The sequence below is a fragment of the Ambystoma mexicanum genome, chromosome 5p (genome assembly GCF_040938575.1).
Source record: "Ambystoma mexicanum isolate Mex_15411 chromosome 5p, UKY_AmexF1_1, whole genome shotgun sequence".
NCBI lineage: Eukaryota > Metazoa > Chordata > Amphibia > Caudata > Ambystomatidae > Ambystoma > Ambystoma mexicanum.
This window is the reverse complement of record NC_090930.1, coordinates 1,313,428,057-1,313,443,212: the sequence shown is the minus strand read 5'-3', so window position 1 is coordinate 1,313,443,212 and position 15,156 is coordinate 1,313,428,057. Positions and strand designations below refer to the sequence as shown.

Below are 15,156 nucleotides of genomic sequence, written 5' to 3'. Positions count from 1 at the left end.
CTCTTCCTGTCTCCTGAATTGATTAATTAGTCACTGTGCACTGCCCGCACTAGATAAATAAAGTTTTTCTTTCTCCTCCTCAGAGGGGGTAGTATGCTGCGCTAACCGCACATAGAAAAATGCCTTTCTCTTGAAGGATACTGTGCAGCTTGGGCAACGCAACGAAGAAAGCTTTCTGAATGAGGAAACGCAGACGCTCTACCATTGCTAGGCTGTGGAACGTAGATCGCTGGGAGTTCCTAAACGGATTGACAACCAAACAAACTTGCTTAGGTAACAATATAGCGCAAGCACTTTTAACACTGCTTGTAGTCAAACACAGAATAGCAGAACATACATTTCAAGCCACAGAGATGAATTCCAAAATTGGGTGTTTTCTTAAGTTAAGTCTTTTTAAGTTATATAATGAAAACAAGAAAACCTCTTTTCACTTAGATTTGGTTTCTTGCAGCCCTGCAACGTGTGTCCAGTAACTGAAACTTCTTTGTCCTTTCTGAATCTTTTTAAATCAGATGGGCCTCCTGAAGGATAGGACCCTTACACCTGGAGCTCCTGACTTAATGACCTTCTCAGCTGGGCAGAAGACAATGAAAGGCAGTTGACAATGTCCAGCAACTGACCTTTAGCATTCTGTAACCAATCAGGGTGCTGGGCGAGAACCTCCATCTTGGCTTGGGATACTGTCCACACACTGAAAGTTCCAGTTAAGGCCTAACTCCCCCTAAACATTCTGAATGACAAGAGGTTAATACATAAATACATCCATACTGCTTTATGTAGGGCAAGGGACCTGAGAAACCATAGGGAACCATAGGAAAGCCTGACAGTTAAAGATATTTTGCTTGTAAATTAGAGAATGTTGAGACTCAACAATTCTGGGGATCAGTATTTCCTGGTTTCAATTAAATTGAGCAACAACCTTTGAACCTTGACAGTTTTATAAAGCAGTCTTTGCAGTGTGGAGTTAAAGAAAAGTGGACTATTGAAGAGGCTACAGGCTCTAACAGTTTAGAGGTGAAGGGTGGCCACAAATCCCCCCCCCTTTGCTGCCTCATGGGGAGGCTCCTGTGGAATTGAGAGAAGTGGAGTCGACATCTCTGGGTATTGTGTATTCTAATCTCAAGCAATGGCAATGTGGTAAACCCATTAGAAAACTAACAGCTGAAAATAAATTACCAGCGAATCTGAGGAAATTTTTAAGATCGTTGCAGATGTCAGTTCACTCAAAATCACAATCTCAAAGAACTAAAGAAATGCAAGCAAATACTTTGGAGAATACTAATTTAGGAGAGGTCACTTCACAGGGTAAACTATAAATAAAAATGGGGGGTCAAGGGGAAGCAAGTGAATGCTGTCTAGCCCTCTTTGGAGGGAAATCTATGCATTCTTCCATTCCTAACCAGAGATGACACTTCCGTAATGCAACGGGTTATGAGCAATACAATGGAAAGTTCTGTGATGGAGGTTGGGTTTGTGCAGGATTCTACCATAGCTATGAATATGCTAAAGTGGAAAGTATCAACGATCCTAACCTTTAGTCTGTGCATACAGGCTTTTACAATCTGGTCTGTTGAGGGCCGTTACCTCAAAATACTGTCTAGGTCTGGAAGCAATTTTGAAGAAGAAGGTATAGGCAGTCCTCATTCAATCTAATGTGTTGTCTCTCTTACATGAAATTCTAAAACTATGCACCACTGCCAAAATAGATTTAATTGAATTTACTGATTTTCAGGGAACCGACTATATTAAGCTGTTTATTCATTCTCATTTCATCTATGAAATGTTAATACCTAAATATAAGATGTTATTGATGTTAGGCTATAAATTGTTTTATATTTCTGATGTGCCGTATTTTGGGGTGGATACATTGTATGGAGTTTATGTAATGTCTAAATTGCCCTCAGGATATGTTTCTATATGTTATATTAACATGGAGGGTATGAGGATAAGTTGTTTGAGAGAGATTTAAACAACAGGACAATTAAGTTGGCTAAGGCTATCCCTAGTGCTTCTCCACGACAATCACAATATGGGTCCTGGTTGTTTGCAGCGTTGCAGTCAGTTGAGGCCAGGGTTGGGATGGTTGTGAATCTTCTTTAATGTTCATATTATAAACCTCCTTTTCTGGAATTCATACAGTCACTCTAATTCATTTATTAATGATTTTCCTCTCCCTAGATTTACAGATGTCAATATAATCCATTTACAAGAGGTATGGCTCGAAGAGCCTCTCTTACTCAATGGCTTTAGAGTAGTTTTTCCACTAGCTGAAAAGGGCCCGATAGGTAGATCCTTTAGTCATTTTCTCATTGCAATTCGTAATATCCTGGAACTGACCATCATTCGCTATCAGGGCACCATTTGGAGCGTTTTAGCTGTTAAGTTGTCTGGAATTGTTGCACTTGGTTTAAATGCCCTACTGTTGATTAATATCTATTGAACCCGGCTCAAATTAAGATGGATATTTTCTTTGCTTTCCTTAGTGAAGCCATGAGCCTTTGGTTGGGTTGCAATGAGTTAGAGTCTGTATTGATTGGGGTCGACTTCAATGTCTTCTGCCCAGACATTTACAACGGGTCTGTGATATAACCCACAATGATAAGAGAGGTGGTATATGTTGTGTGAGAGATGGGCCAAATTACTGGATACCTAGGCTTTGCACAAATTAAATGGGGCATTGAAGATGATATACTGAGTAAAGCGTTTTGGGGCCGATTAATTAGTACATAGATCATTGATGATATCTTTACCTCTTGCTCATTATTTCAGTGCTGTTCCAAATTTAATCTCATCAAAGCACTCCTCAGTGATCACAATTTATTTATAAACAAGAGTGTGGCAGTCCCTCTACTGAGGACGAACATGGTTCAAATAACCTGTTCAATGAAGACCTAGAAACATGAAGGGACTCATTCTCCACCTCTCAAAAACAAGGCTAAATGCATGTAAAATTAAACCGATGCACAAACTCCATCATTACTTGGCGTAAATGATCCCAGTAGAATGGTATCTCACCCACAAGGAATCCATTCATGAACATTTGAAGTTTTACCTGATTCATTTTGACACAAAAAAGTCACATTGAATGTAAACATTTTGAAAGCACCCAACCAGGGTTCCTTGTCTTTTACACAAAATACTTTGTGGTAATTTACTTTTCACTTCAAATTATTTTGGTTTAATGGGGGGGTTCCAAGCCACCCTCCCCCCTTCACTACCACCACTACCCCCAAATGTCACCCAACCCGCTTTACCACTTAACCAACAAATATATATATATATATATATATATATATATATATATATATATATATATATATATATAATTTCCAAGTATTGTCGAAGTAATTTCCACGAAGTAAATTACCACAAAGTTATTTTGCTTTGTGGAGACAATGGGAGACCCCCAACCAGATGCAGGTTTACTCCTCCAGACTGATGGGCGTACCATACATTGCCACTATTGGTTTATATGTAACGCACTGGAGTACGATAGAAAAGATGGATGATGGAAAACAATTTAAGAGTCCATTGAATGCCCCTTTCATATAAAAGAGAATCTTTTCCTCTCAAAGTCTTAGCTACCCAATCACATAAGACAAGAACAGAACAGATAGTTGAATATACTCTGGGTTGCTGGGCTAAAACATTTATTTTTTAAATCATGATTCCATCCTGGAGTTATTCTCAGCTTAAAATGGTTCGGACATGCCAAATATGGTTCTATGTGCTTTCCTAGACCTTGGTTTTAGTTTGGTAAGCCTGGTCGATTTTTGTTTTTCAGTTTGACTTTTATATTTTTTTAATGGGAATGGGGGTACCCCCATTCCCTCCCCCTTTCCTACATCCCTTCATATGCCTATATATGCAGGAAGCGGGGAGGAGATGAGAGGGACCCCCATTACCATTAACATTTAAACAAAAGTAAAAATAAAAAATATAGGTCGACCAAGCTAAAACGTAGGGTTAGGGGCACGGGATGACATCATGATGGACATTTTCTTTTTCCTATAATCTGCAATGGAAGACTGTCAGTCTCACCACTTCATTTCATGGAGATCCTCAGAAATGGGGCACAAGGTGCTCTGCACATAGGAGGATTATGGCTACAATGGTGGTGTGTTGGGGTAACAGTATTGAATCTGGTGTCAGGGAAATTTTTGCAGGTTGGAGAGGGTCCCATTTAACCTTCATGTTTGATTGTCCAGAGAGTGTAGCAAAGGGTAACATTCCTCAATGTCAAGTTGAATGGTTCAACTGTAGTTTGACGTATTTTATGGCCTGGGGGCAGGATGGAAGACAGCGAGTAACAGAAGCAAAAATGGAACTAACTTTGGCTAATTGGTCTTGATGGGGAAACCAGACGACACTCCAGTTAGAGCGCTGACAATGTCAGAAGCTTGAATCCCCTGATAAGGGCATATAAAATGCACTTGTATTGGGTCGTATTGTATTGTAGTTGCAATTTATATAGCGTCTTTTACCATTATTACAGTCTCAATGCGCTGGTGGTGGGAGCGCTCTCAGGAACCAAAGTCCAGGGTGTTGGAAGACACAGAGTAGGATTAGAATGTGTATGTGCATTTGGCCAAATAAGGTTTAGCTGGGCTGGCCAGGCTCCGGCACAAAAGCAACCCATGAGGTCAAGCATGTGGATGGGTGCTGAGAGGAGTCAGGAGATGACATGGGTGCTAGAGACTCCCTATGTGTCCAGCGTGTCCAAATTTGTAGTAGGTCTTCACTGCATACTTATGTCAGTGGTGTTGAGGTGTAGTCTGGTGTAAGTAGGCTTAAAAACATGAAGTGTCCAGCTAGCCCGAATTTTGTCGTAGGTCGTGGCTGTATTCTACTGTAAGTTTGTTTTTTTGTTTGTTTGTTTTATTCACTTTTTGTGCGCGCCAGACCCAGGGGTAGCAGGGCGCAGTGGCAAGAAAATGCGAAACTTACAAGGTTGCATCATAGCAAAATGTACATTAGAAAATACAATAAGGTCACACAAATAATTACAAAATATACAGGTTCAAGTTGGTCAATCAGAATTACAGCTATATAGAGTGAAGGTCTAGTGATTAATACCAGTAGGAGGTAGGTAACACCGGTCAACTGAGGTCAGTCGAGGTAAGGAGTTGAATGACTTTTTTCCTTAAACAAAGGTAGGGCAGGTCCGCTCTAAGGTCTTGTGGTAGTGAGTAGTGATTGATGGCCGTGGATTGATAGCCGTGCCTGAGGCAGATGTCCAATGAAGTGGTGCATATATACGTGCCAAGAGCCCCAATGGAGCTTATCTTTGATGTTGATCTGTCATCAGAAAGTCTGTGGAAAGAGACAAGCCACCTTCGTAGAGTCTTCCATGCACAATGTGGGGGCTACCCTCAAGTCTTCTTAGCGCAATAGACTGGCTGACCTAGTATATTGACCAGGCGGTTACCATAGGAGAAAGGTAATGAGAGAAGGGTAGAGCTTGTCCCAATCAAGGCATCGGACCATTGCAAAGAAGTCGGAATGTCATAGATATGTCTCTTCTTTTTGTTTCATGCCCCGGGTGGGGCTATCTTCATCCACAAGTTACTCACTTTAGTGTTCGCGTTGTGTCCCAAGATGAATTTGGGGGGGTGGGGCTTGGGTTGTGGGGTTCTAATTTACTATACAGGCAATCATGGGGGCATTAAATCACACAAGTCAATGTATATTTCCCAAATACAGACCTCCCTGCATTTTATGACTGGGTCACAGGGAAGCTTGTTGACTATATTAACACCACAGTAGTCTAGGGTGAATATTTTAAAACTGACTTGATATGTTAGGTAGGCAACCAGGGGTTATGTATTTATGTATTTATTTAACACACAAAATATATTTTTTATGTTTGGCCGTAACCCGCAGGTGAAGTCATAACACTGTTCTGCCGCCTGAGATCCCGGTACCGCTGGACATTACAAGTCCCGGTGGACCGGGATGTTAGGCGGCAGTAAGATTAAGTCCCCATTCCCGTGGAGTCCTATAGAACACAGAAGCACCGGCACCATTCCTAACGGCCGGTGCTTCCATGAAAAGAATGCCTGCCGGGCCGGTGTCATGGAGCAACGGCCCCTGCAGGCATACTTGTAGTCTGTCGGTCCGGAAAGGGTGCCGGCATGCTGCTACCAGCACCCTTATTTCCGTACCGCCAGACTTGGAATGAGGCCTATGGGCTCAGAGTAACGTCATTGTTTTAAATTAGTGCCACTTTTTAGTTTTTTGTATTTGTGCTTTTAGCCAAATAACTTTTTGCACCTCATAAAACAATACAAAAGTAAATAAAAACATACTTAAAAACTATGAATTACAATTAAAAGAAATTACATTTACATAATTTTAGAATCCCATAAAAACAGACCTCGCAGCACATTCAAAAACACTTCAACAAAAACAATTTTCCAGGATTTCTCAGTTAAATTATGGCCATATTATCTCTTTACTACCAAACATTTTGAGTTGTTAGCCAAATATGATATGCTGCAGCCGTGATAATTTAAGACTGCAGCATATATTGCAGACCATAATTGGTCAATTTCCAAACCAGGACCAATAATAGAGAAAGCACCACACCCTCGCCTATAATTCTCCATAAATTTGGGACAACTTGTCAAAATATGTCTTGATGTTTCCACCTCTAAATTAGAGAGGCGACATTTGCATTTTTGTAATTCCAATCCCTGCCATGCCCCGGTGAATTCCAGGACCGGGATGATATTCAAACGCATAAACACAATGCTGCGGCGAGCTTGGGGCAGCAAAGTTTTGTTACATAGATTTTCGGAACACCCAGAATATGACCCGGAGTAGAATATTCCTTATAACGTCCCTTATTAGACAGGGCATCTATGTTGTTGATTCTATCCCAGACCAATGACTTCTTTTTAAGTGATTTTTCAAAAATGCCAACTGCATTTATTTCTGGGATATCAATGCCCAAGTCAGTGAGATGCTGGGAAGCGACTCTTTTAAGATCCGCAAGTGCAGTGTTTTTTCCCCTTTCTCTGCTACTGCCTTCCAAATAATGCATATAAACTGATATGATAGACATCAATGTGTCACTTTAAAAAGTGTTTATTTGCTTCCTTGAGATATTTGTGAATCTTATTTTATACTTGCATGTTTGAAGCTGAATGAGACTGGGTTATGAATACACTGGAACAAATACATATTTGCAAACCTTTTGTTATGTTATCAGCAACTGTAAGTGCCATCCAACTATCTCCTCCCCTAATGCCCTCCCCAAATATAACTCCTGGACACACCACAGTGTGATTCTGTCCCCAGGCCCATCTGGTATCTTCATTCATGCTTTCCACACCTAATACAAGCAGAGGGTCTCAGAGCGCCTTACAAGGTTTCAAAGTTCAAAAGGTGGGAGGTGAGACAGAAGGTAGTACGTTTTTTCATGAGAGTATAAACAGATTAGGATAGACAGGTGAAGGCAGGGGAGTTTGTGAGGCTGGATTAGGTGTGCGGAAATAGGTATATTTTTAGGATTTTGTGGCATATGGTGCCAGCAAATGGACATATTAGGCTGCACATCACTTATTGCAGTTGCCTACCACCTTTGCCTCTCTTGATGTTTTGGACTAAATCGCCCATCAGCCTTCTACAGCATAATCAATTGTAAGTGGGAGCCATAGGCCAAAACATATGATGAGCCACATGCTGCAGACCCCTGATGCCATAGATGCCATGAATATGAGGACCTAAGTGGCGTTGTGTTGCCATTTGAGGCTGCATTTGGCATATGACAGCAGGAATGAGCATGCAGCTGCACATTACATGTAGCGATGTACCATTTGCATGAGAATTCATTGACATTTTCTGAGATATTTGAGGCTGCACATCGACCATGTTAAAGATACCATACATGTAAGGAACTATGTGGCATTAATCGATCATTTGAGGGTGAGCTTGGCAAATGATGAAATCCTTTACACCGAAGGCTGTACATATGGCAACTTTACTGAATGTCTTTACTGGACATTAAATGCTGTACTTCACATATGGTAACCATGCAAGGTGTATCAGGCATTACTTGATATAGGGTGGCATAACTGGACACTACAGGATGCACTTGGCACATAAAAGAAGGAACTGGATCTTTAAAACTGTAATTTACATGTATTTAATGTACCTAGGCTGCAAGGCTATAATATACATAAGCAGTAGCCACAAATAGAAACTACATTTGGCATAGTGTATTATAGCAGCACCTGGGAATGTGGGACTTTACTAGGCATACGATTACTAGACCTGACATGTGCAGCTATATCGGTATATGATAGTAGTAAATGGCAATATGAGGCTGTAGTGGCACATGCACGGCAGGGCCCCTGGCCAATATTGGTTCTACTTGGTCTACTACTGTCGTAGGTTGACCTCCTCCATGGCATACCAAGGCAGCAACCTAGGTAAAGTCTGGTTGGTATCTAAAAAGGTCTTATGTCTGCTTTAGTACTGCGTTGGTATTTTATTAAATGTAAGCTTATGTATGATTTCTACACCCATCAGTCACTTCAGGGGATGTCTTCAGGGTTAAATGGCATGTGATGTTATTTCATGTGATGCCATTGAGGTCAAAGATCATATGACACGCCATCCCCACCATACCCTTCCCTATCTCCTACCCACCTGAACTTCTTGCTCCCTCGCCCAAGCCTTGTAAACCTTTATGTCCTTTTTGATAGTGACCTCCAACTGAAAAAAAAAAAAAATAATCACTGTCTCTGGTGCTTATATTAACCTTCTCAACACTGGCAAAATTCGACAATTTCTTACTAACCACACCACAAAACTCTAATCCCCCACTTTATGCTCTGTAAACTAGACTATTGCTTGTGCCTACTTCTTGGCCTTCCTCTGTACGCGTTCCTGGCTCTAAACAAAGCCCTCAACTTCTTTACTCGCATTCTCTACAACCTACCCAGATACTCCCCCCATTTTGACCTACCAACACCATGCTGGTTGGCTCTCCATGAACAACCGCTCCAAGCACTCAATGGTTTTCTTCAGCCAGCAACTGGCTGAATGCATCTCCTGTCTACTCACCACGCTGTCCCATGGCCTCCTTGTGCCTCCTCTCCCGATAGGCTCTTTCTCCCTGCTTGCCCACCTTCATTGGAATCTGCTGCCCATAACAATAAACAAGATCACATGTGTGGATCTCTTCAAAGCTTAACCTGTATTTACCAGCTGCCCAGTCCCCCATCGTCCCTCCCTGACCACACCACTCCCTGCAGTGCTGTGTACACATGTTTGAATAAGTGTACAGTACTCATCTTTAGTTTCAAGCACTTGACCCCAACCTTAATGTTACCTTTGTTAGTCACTGTTTCTTATATTGATTTTTGTTTTTGTTTTGTTTGATCGGTGGTCATTTCCCATTTTGTTCACAACCTCAAAAACGGCTTGCCACATGTTCTCATGTTTGTGCTACTATGCAGACACCCTTTCAACTGTTAAATTGTCATCCCTGTTCTCCAAATAAATACACATACATTCATGAGGGAGTGAAACCAGCTCTAATAGGCCAGATCTGCTATTTGCTTCCTTCCCCAAAAGCTCAAAATAGCATGCAATATGAAAACATTTCTTTGATTCATCTTTCCATTGGTCATACCATACTTTTTTCTGGTTCATCTTGAGTACAGGGTTGTTCCAGATTAGAGAGACACAGAGTAGGTTATTTGGGCTATCCAGTTGTTTAAGAGTTTACACATTGTCTCTGTATCGGTTGTGGATTTAAGAGTCTGCTTTTTCCAATGGTACCCATTTTCGGAGTGTCATTTTTCTTGTCTTTTAACAGTCTTCCCAGTTGGAGTAAGATGAACACTTTCTGATATGTTTTGAAGCACAGAAGCAGGAAACATCTGTTTTCTGTCTGTTGTTATGTTTTTCTGAGAATGTGGACTTTTTGTGGTGTGTCTGAGAAACCTTTATTTGCTTTCAGTATCTTACTAGAAGTTGTTTTGCCCTGGAAAGAGAAGTTGGGTCAGTGGAGACATTCGCTATGCCCTTAACAGGAGTACAAAGGATCTCATATCTATTAAATCATAGCATCACCTTCTATAGGACTTCGTTAAAAAAATGTGAGTTCATCAAAACAGTTGAGGGCTAACTTAAACATACCCGATCCCATTATGCAGAAATGCAATGTAACTGGCTGATGTGTGATGAATAGAGCCTGTCAATGTAGAATTCACAATAGGGCCCTGTTGTGGTATAGAATTTCAAAGTTGTATACCGCAGACCATGGGCCTCTAATTAGGACATGCCACAGATACACGTAACATAATACAGGGTCCTAAACATTGGACAGGGCATAAGGGGGGGATTGATCAGCTCTGAAGGTTGGAGTCTCGAGGGGGAAGATATGTACTCAAAGACAGAAGCCACTTAACTTTAGACTGCATCTAATTTCAGGAGCAGTTCACATTCTGAGGTGATTGGTTGCTCTGGACTGTGGGACACTTAACGCCACGTTAGCTCACTTGCAGATTCATGTATAGAAACGGTATGATCCTGGATAGTGCACGTCTAAAGTGAGTAAGGGTCTTTTAACCCGAAATAAGTGCAACAATCCTGTTGCATAATATTAGTGCACGGGTAAATAGATTGCTGGTTTTTACTTAGGTTATCTAAATAAAATGGCAACAAGTACAGTAACTGAAATAGAGCAACTACAAAACATAGCAAAATAACTGAAAATGGTGGCATGGCACGTGTATGTCCTTAAGCAGCTTGTGAAGAGGAAAAAAGGTATTGCTGTCCTTAAAAGACCTTCAAACAGATATTGCGTTTCCACAACAGATACATTTGACTGATGGAGAACCCAAGATCCTAATCAAGCAGTGGGTGGTATGAGAGAAATAGCTCAGGTGTTGCAAAAATGTAAGGCGGCAGTATATTAATACATAAACGTTTCCATGTCAGCGACATCTAGGACATAAAGGAAGTAAAGTAGCTGATGCAAAAAAAAAAACATGGAGGTGAGATAAGCATCCTCTGCAACATATAACTACCAAACACCCATCAAATCCCAAAAACAGGCATTCAGTGAAATTGAGAGAAAGCTGATATAAATCGGCCATATATGCACGGTTTGGGGGCAAGATGTATAACAAATACATATGGCCCTTTGTTTGACCGAGTCCTTTACCTGTTTTTGGAACTTGTATTTGACGAAAGAGGATCATTTTCCTGAAAAAAAACCCCAATTGCAGGCGACAGGAGCAAGTGCAACCGGTGACAAACTGGGACCAAAAATAGGCCCTTGCACCAAAGAAAACGGCCCTCCTGGCCAGCAACATTGTGTGAGTAGCACTTGGAGGCAAACCTTTAGGAAACTGTATGCGTCCTAACAAGTGGACTGTTAAGTGGCAGTCTTGCAGTCTGCGGATCCGAGGTCGGCTGGTCTGCGGTAGACCATTCCCCTGATCGGATCATGTGAGTAAAAGGACAGCCCCTTTAATGTCTAAAAAGATCAAAAGTAAAGGTGACTCTACGAGGTACAATCTCCGTAGAGGAAACAAGGATACGTCTGCGAACGCACCTAAGGAAATGACGGAGGAGGGGTTCGTTTTGCAAACGTGCACTAAGGCTCTGAATGACAGACACAATGGAGGGCTCATAACAAAGTTTTTCCAGGTATAGGCGGACCAAGTGGGGACTAAGGACCTAGCTGCACAAGTAAGTAAGGAAGCTGGAAACCCTGAAGTGGTAACCTACACAAAAGCGATGGTGCATGAGGAAGCCTCTGTGGGTGAGGAGATTGACAATAACACTTGGCTCGAATTATGCTATTCCTTCCAGCAGAGCATAAACCGGACTGCCCCGGAGGGTATTGTAACTCATGGTCCAGTTAAGCCAGAACGCCAAAAAATCACTAAAACAAGGGGGTTGGAGATCCCGCCTCCTACTAATGATCGCTTGTCGGCATCGCCAAACCTAAGGATTCAGCTTGATGCTTCCCAAGCGCTGTCGGAAATTGAAGAAAGTATAGTTTCCTATGTTGAACTACGGTGATGACGCAGTTTGCTTTAAAGATTCTGCTAAAATTAATTAAGTGGCAGAATCTTTGATGCACTAACTGAAACTGAGGGTTCAATGGGCACCAAGCTGTCACATGAGGCAGTGGGTGAGGCCCATGATTCGATCAGGGCAAACAGGGATGTAACAATGAGGGCACAGCCTGACCCCAGTAGGAAGGAGACTGCGGAAGCCGTTGAAAGAAATCTGGTAACACAGGAAGAGTTGGAAGTACCAGAGTCATGTAATGAGAGGCGTAAAGCGTCCTGTCTCAAAATTGGAAAGCAGCAAAATAAATCTAATATTGAGAAAGGTGCGCTAGTGCCAATTCTGACAAAGAAAAAAGCAGCATGGGCACGAAGACGCCTATGCAAACAAGCTGGTACGCTGACCAGTTGAGCTATAAATGAGGACTCTCAGAAATTGACTGGCGACCTCTCAGGGGGTGTGGCGGATCGGTCAACTCATGATGCTGAGCCGGATATTCAGGGCCTGGCTAACGTTAATCTGACCTCGACACCGGAAAGGAGGAAGATGTTGGCATTCTCCTTGAAACCAACAGTTAAATCTATTCCGATGGAACCGTGTGCCCCTCATGTTGATCTTAACTCTAACATTATTAGTATAAAACACCTCAACCAAAAGCATAGGAAAAAATGGGCCAAACGGCTGGTCTTTTTGAAAGCTTTGCTCCAAATCCCCCAACTACACATCCTTTTATCAGATGACTTTGATTTCATCCAACCAATGGCATGTAAACACCCTGATGTGTCTAGAGTGCACTGTACAAACGTAGCGGTCTTATATCCTTCAAATGTTGAACTGTGGCATTGAGCTTGATGTGGACTTTGAGAAAGAGGATCATGCACTGTCAATAATAGGAATGAATGACAAGGATAGTAGGGAATGAAAACTACCCAGTACAGAGCAGATGGCTGAATGTTAAAATGGTTGGTGGAATCACTTGCAACTGTGCCTGTCGATTCATGTTGAACTGTATCTATCATGCCCTGGAACGGGTTGGGTTTTAGTCATATCTTGGGCTCAGTGGAAGTACAGGAAATGTTGACTGAAAATCAGATTGTATCCTACACGAAACATGGCTCAGAATTAATCTTTTAGTGGAAGGATTTGCAATCTATCAAACCATGGCAAAGAAAGGCAGGCAATTTGGTGGTCGTGTGGTTGGTGTTAGTCAATCGTTAATTGTTAAAAGGGTGGTATGGGATTTGGCCTGTGAGCACTTAATGATAAGGATGTGTTATTTATATAGCGCCTTAATCCAAAGCGCTTTACAGAGCACATATTTACATACAATATCACCGAACCGAAATTGGTACTCATTTATCCACCTCAGAAGGATGAAAGGCTGAGTCGGCCTTGCCGAGATTCAAACCTGCGACCTGCAGATCACGCTCAGATCGCAGAATCCGCTGAGCTATGTTACCGGCATTATTATTATCGGCGGTTGAGGGTATAAATCCCACCCCTGGTGGTTGAACACTGGTGGTGAATGTATATAATTTACCAGGAGGAGGGATGAATGAACTGATCCAAAGTAATTGTTTGATATGTTAGTGGACTGGTCGAATGGGGGTCCCAAAGACCTGATCATACTATGTGGTGACTTTAATTGTAGTTGAGTATGTAAATGGGGAATTTGGCCCAACCCTCCAATTGATCTAAGTTGCAGGAATGCCCAAGATAGACTGTCTAAGGAGAGGATTAGATGGCTGAGATTTTTGGGAGAATGTGATTTGAGGATGACCAATTGCTGCATAGAGGGTGATAAACAGGGAAAACCCACATGGAAAATGGGTCGAAAGAGTGCTACCTTTGAATACTTCTTTGTTAAAACCTCATTATTTACAAACATCACTGGATTGAGGATAAAAGAGAATAGCTACAGTGATCATGTGTCAGTTATACTGGCATAAAATAGATGAGCAAGGTAAAAAGTGAGTCATGGGTGGCGGTATCGAAGTGAATCATGCTGGGAATAATGTAACATGGATGGGAAAAATGTTGATCGGGCGAGGGAACTTATTCTGGAGAGTTGTCCGGGGTTGGTGAAGGAACTGGAAGCTAAGAGTAGGGATGAAATTGAGGAATGGTTCACCGAATTAATTTTGAAGTTTGTGTATCATAAATCAACACAAATAGTTGGTGAAGGTAAAGGTAAAATGAGGTACGATAGGGTGATCCGAGACACGAAACGAGAAATGAGGCGGGAAGTATGAATGATTAGTAAGGGAGAGCTTTCTCTAGGTGGTCAAATGTCCACAATTAATAGAATAAAAAATATGTATGGAAATTAAATCTATTGGTGGAAATATACTTCCAAAATTGGGGATTGGCAACATCTGGTGAAGGTTTTGAAAGAAAAGAATGAGCGTAACATTTGGAAATCACTGGGTGAGGCAAAAGGAATGAAAAACAGAAGAGTCATAAACCCGATTGGTGACATTCAATGGACCAATCATTTGCGGAATACGTTAGCCAAAAGCGAGGGTATGCCCTTAAGGCCTCTTCATTATATAAGAAATCCTAGTTTTGTGATTGAGAACGTGGACATTGAGTATAAAATCAGAGGGCTCAAAGCATCCAGGACCCCTGGGCCCAACAGCCTGGCCAATGTAGTGTTAAAACAAGAGCCTGAGGAATGGGCTAATATTTTAGGAATACTGTTTGAAAAGGTTATAAAGAAGAGGGTAATACTCCATGTCTGGCAGTCAGCAATTGTGATCCCTATGCACAAGAAGGGAGACCTTATGGATCCAGGTAACTATAGAACTCTTTTGATGCTGAATGTGACTGGCATAATATTTGCCTCATTTCTGCTTCAAAAGATGCAAACATGTGTAGCAGAGAAGGGAATATTAGATTGCTTCCAGACAAGTTTTAGAGCTGGATGTGCTACTGGGACAACTTCTGGCTTATGTGCATGCTCACAGAGAGAACACAATATAAAGATAGTACGGGGCTATACACTTTACATTGATTTTAAAATGGCCTTCGATTCACTTCACAGAGAACACTTGTGGCAAAAATTGGAGATCTATGGCTGACCTGAATGTATCTTATATTTTGTGAAGTTGTTTCATG

General features: G+C 41.6%; 1 protein-coding gene across 4 annotated transcripts in view; it reads right to left on the bottom strand.

Moving 5' to 3' along the window:
- LOC138481537 (uncharacterized) overlaps positions 1-15,156 on the bottom strand; it is a 1,141,930-nt gene that overhangs the window by 133,325 nt on the left and 993,449 nt on the right. Inside the window, exon 10 of one of the 4 annotated variants that reach the window (XR_011274268.1) lies at positions 8,656-8,721. The exons of the other annotated variants lie outside the window; for them this stretch is intronic. The gene's annotated coding sequence lies outside the window, so the exon portion shown is untranslated. The remainder of the gene's footprint in view (positions 1-8,655; positions 8,722-15,156) is intronic. 4 annotated transcript variants of the gene reach the window in all.